At 57.2% G+C, this 4,632-nt stretch overlaps 1 long non-coding RNA gene across 1 annotated transcript; it reads left to right on the top strand.

The window, feature by feature from the left end:
• The first annotated feature begins 615 nt into the window (after nt 1-615).
• Nucleotides 616-3,234, top strand: LOC134473692 (uncharacterized). The gene is made up of 3 exons (XR_010044081.1): nt 616-853; nt 1,400-1,530; nt 1,889-3,234. It is a non-coding gene; the product is annotated as an uncharacterized LOC134473692 (long non-coding RNA).
• The last annotated feature ends 1,398 nt before the right edge of the window (nt 3,235-4,632 follow it).

Genomic DNA, 4,632 nt, shown 5'->3' with positions numbered 1-4,632 from the left:
CTGGATTAGGACCCACTCCCATGTAGGACACGGTTGTCCCTTGGCTGTGGGGCTGAGTCGAATTCCTCGCTGGTTATTCAGTGTTGGCCGTCAGCTGACTGCCACGGTAACACCTCCAGCTTGTTCACCAGAGCACAAGCTTGGAAAGAGGAGAGAGAGACAGAGAGGAAGTCGCAGTGTCCGGAACCAGAGACAGTGACGTCCCCCTGCTTTATCACAGGCTACTGCTCAGCAGGGAGCCACTTTCAGGGCCCCAGGGTCAGTCTGTTAGCTGGAGAAGCAGCTCCTCTGTAGATCTCGCTCCAGTGCCTGCAGAGGCTGACATCCAGGGCTCCGCCTCTCAGATGAGCCTCCTGGGGCCCTCCTGAGCCTCAGTTTCCCAGCAGGTACACAGCCCAGGTGGGCACAGAGATGCCGGAGATGCTGCAGGAGCTCGCATCCCGCTCCGCACAGCCCCGGTTCAGTGAAGTCCACAATCTTAATTCAATTAAGCTGATGAAGTTAGAGTTCCCTGCATTCTTGGCGAGCAGCCAGACCCATGCTGACTGCTGTGAGGTCCTCCCAGGTTCTGGGGCTGATGGCGGGCACGGGCGGCTAGGGAGGAAAGAAGGAAGGAAGGAAGGAAGGAAGGAAGGAAGGAAGGAAGGAAGGAAGGAAGGAAGGAAGGAAGGAAGGAAGGAAGGAAGGAAGAAAGGAAGGAGGCGGGACCGCACATGGGTCCTGGAGGAAGGAGAGGCCTGGGCACTTCTGCTGCCCTGCTCCCGCCGCCCCTGAAGGCTCACAGCTGCCTCCTGCCCAGCGGGGCTGGTGCAGAGCCCTCCCTTGATGAGATGAAAGGCCCCGTCCTTCCCAGGTGCGTAATTCCGAGCAGCAGCCCTGCTTCCTCATGTGATCAGAACAAAAGTATGTCCCTGAGGCGAACGAGGCTCCCAGCCCCCACATCTCCTGTCCCTGCTCCTGTGGGCTCAGAGAGGCCCACCCATGGGTGCGCTGCTCACACACCTCCTCCTCCCCCACGGCAGCCAGACAGACATGGGGAGACAGGGTGCTGGCCTTGTCCCCAGACTCCACGTGGCCCGGAATGAGGCCCTTCCCCTGCTGGGCCTCAGTCTCCCATGCATCCAGGGATGATTAGATGCCCCGAAGGGATTCCCACAGCTCTTACACCACCCTAGACTGAGTGGGGAAGGCGGGTGTCACTAGCTGATAGGAACTTCCATGAGTTGAATGACAGTATCCACCCAGAAACCCATGTTCAAACTTGCCCCTGCCCATGCAGAGGTTATCTCAGCCCTCAGCCCTCTAGGAGGCTGAGGCAGGAGGATCGTAAGATTGAGCTCAGCCTGGCAACTCAGCAAAATTCTGCTTTCACCCATCATCACCTGTTCCACTATGTAAGGATTCGGGCTCACACCGCTCCAGGGGACACGCAGACCAGACTCTGTCCTGAAAGCAGAGAGCAGCTTCACCAGACAAGTGAACCCACCACCTGCCAGTGCCTCGAGCTTGAACTTCTGAGCTTCAGGAACGGTGAGAAAAAGACTTCTCTCTTTTATACATTACTGTCTCAGATATTTCATTACAGCAGAACAGATGGCCTATGAGGGTTGGGGCAGGGGCACTGCCCTTTGCTGACAATGAAAGAAAGATTCCCCCACCAGGGGGCCAAGAAGGCTGCCACAGCTCTGGACATCACATCTTCACACCATGGAGTTAAACACGAGAAGGACATAGTGTGTGGGGATTCTGTTCTGCCATTCCATGTTGCTGCTGCCTTACCAGGAAGGAAACTCCTTTCCAAAGACTTTCCTTGATGTCATATTTGATTTAAATCTGCCTCCCAAAATGAAATAGTCAAGTCCTTCTGATCATGTGTATTTGGAAACAGGGTTATTGGCTGCAGATGTACTGAGCTGAGGTGAAGTCTCATGGGAGTGGACCCCTAATTCCCTACAAGAGGTGAGATGCCAAGAGGAGCCAGCTACGGGACAGCATGGCACCAGAGACAGAGTTGGCGAGGAGACCTGAGGACTCCCAGGGACACCGGAAGCAAAGAGAAAGCAGGGGCCCAGTCTCGGCCCCCGCCCCGGAGCCTTGGAGAGAGCGCAGCCCAGCAGATGGTGTGGTGTCAGACTTCCAGCCCCCCAGAGGGTCCATGCTGTGAAGCCACTGTGGTCACGGCAGCCTAGGAATCGAACCTGTAACCTGCTGCCTCCAATGAGGTCCCTGGAAAGAGCTCACGCTGCCAACTCAGCCACAGCTCATTGTGTGAGGCCGGGCATGTAGCTTCCAGGACACCCGCTTGTCCCTCTCTTCGGGCTCCGGGGTCCCAGCAGCAGCTCCTGCCCAGGGCCGCCTCCACCTGGAACTGGCACTCAGTCCTGTGACACCCCCTCCCCTGGGGACCAGGCCCACCCAGCGCTGGCTCCGGCCTGAGCTCCAGCCCAGGTGCGTGGCTGCTCCCCGCTTCTCTCAGTGCCATCACCCGTTAACCAGTTTCCTGCATTACATCACTTCCGGTACACAGACTTTGGGAGACCTTGTGTTCCTGGCTCCGTGGAACTGCTGAGTCCCTCTCTGCCCCCTGGAGTTTTAGTGACGATCTGCTTGCCTCTCTTACCCTCTCATCTGAGGGCTGTGTGGTGCAGGGTCTGTGCCAGCCGGCTCACTGTTAGGCCCATGTACCCCGAAACAGTGCATGGGCACAGTAATTACCCAAGGAAGGCGTGCATGGTGAATGAATAAAATATCACAGTCAGCTTCCTGCCTGCCTGTTAAGCCCACCTTCTCTTTCTTCATCTTTCAGTCCCCCCTTGCTCAAGAAAATAAACCTTGCTGCTCCGCCCTCCTGCTGAAGGTTTACTAAGTGGGGGCACACAGCACAGGGAAACCACGGCAGTGACCTCTGTCCAACCAGGCCACCCACTTCCACCACTCCTCCTCCTCTGGTGTCCAAGAAGACAGAAAAGGAGCCGGGCATAAACACCACACTCACCCGGGTAGGGGAATTCCAGCAGAGGACACAGTTGCAGCTCCCACAGGGGACTTCCTCCTGGCACCCAGGGGCTGTGGAGAGGGACTGTTGCAGAGGAAGGCTCTGTCCCCACCTCCCCTTCCCAGGGATGCAGGCCCCAGGATGCGTCCCTGCAGCTCTGCTTTGCCGGAGGAGGGTTTGCAAGGACCACGTGCTGGCCTGGGCCCCAGGTCTGCTGGGTGGGAGGGTCGTTCTGGGTCTGGCAGCCTAGCGTGGGAGGCAAGGTGACAGGTGCCAGGTGGGGATGGCAAGGCTGAAGTCTGAGCTGATGCGGCCCCTCCCCTCCACAGTGAACACATCATACACCAAGCAGCGAGAGGTGGGCCGCAGCTGGAGGAGGTTTGCAGGGGGAGGTCAGAGCATCCTGCCTCATGCAGATGAGAGATGAACCCCAGGTGTCCAGAGTGGGGGCGATCTCACCACAAGCAATAGAATCTGCCTAAGACCCAGCAGGCAGGAAGGGAGGGCAGAAAGATGGTTAGACAAAGACTTAGGGTCCAGGACTCCTGGGATCACTGTCAACATCCCTCTTTGAAGTTCAGCTTCAAAGGCCCCAGGCCAGATAGAACGTTTTGACTCCACTATGTCAGTGAGATCTCAAAGGGTAAGACACAGGTCACCATTGGGGGTGAGGAACCCGAATCTGCCAGACAACCCCACCCCGTGAAGTCCCCATCTCCACATGGAACAGCGGCAAAGCTGCCTGGGGGTGCTGAGCTGTGGGGGAGGTGGAGGGGGCGAGGGGAGAGCAAGGCTGGTGTTGCTGGGGGCTGACCCCGAGCAGCCTGCCTTCCTAGGCACCAGAGCCAGTGCCAGGCCCTCCTCGTTGTTCGTTTAATCTTTAACGTAGTGCTCAGTACCTGTCATCTCAGTCACTGGGAGGCTGAGGCAGGCAGATCACAAATTCAACCCCAGCCTGAACAATTTAGTCACTTAGTGAGACCCTTTCTCAAAATAAAATACAAAACAGGGGCTGTGGGTACCGCTCAGCAAGAATGCTTTGGGTTCGATTCCTGGTACTACACACATAGACACCAAAAAAAAAAATGTAGCCAGCAGAAGTAGCTACTGTTGTCCTTGTTGTAGAGAGGAAAACACCAAGCCTCAGAGAGACAAGAAACTTGGAGGGGCACACAGCTATGTTAGTGGTCCCAGCTGGGTCTGGGAACCAGATCTACTGGCCACCGAGAACCATCAAGCTTGGCCTGTCCAGCGTATCCCCCATGGCCTGCAGAGGGGCAGCTCTTGCGTGACTGATGCTAAGGGGACCGGAAGTGTCTGGACTCAGCTATCCACAGGCCTGGGCCTGGAGTTCTCAGAGGCCCCGGCCCCTCGCTCTGTGCTCCTAACACCTTTCCTGGTTATGACAGCTCAGCTCTGCTCAGCTCTGCAGGCTCGCGCTCCCGCACGGCTTGGGCACAGCCTCTGTCTTACCCCAACCTTTGCCAACTCCGCTGGCCCTCCTGGGCAGCCCCTACCTCTGATTTACCATCCACAAACTGCCATCACTGTCCTCAAAGGCAGCTCTGGTGGTGCCATCTGTCTCCCCACAAAATCCCCTGGGGACAGCCATGGACGGAAGGAAAACACCCCAACCT

Source organism: Cavia porcellus, unplaced genomic scaffold (genome assembly GCF_034190915.1).
Source record: "Cavia porcellus strain 051 isolate PalLab524CR breed Dunkin Hartley unplaced genomic scaffold, mCavPor4.1 scaffold_28, whole genome shotgun sequence".
Classification (NCBI taxonomy): Eukaryota; Metazoa; Chordata; class Mammalia; order Rodentia; family Caviidae; genus Cavia; species Cavia porcellus.
Note: the sequence above shows the minus strand (reverse complement) of the source record. Positions and strands in the feature narration are given on the sequence as shown.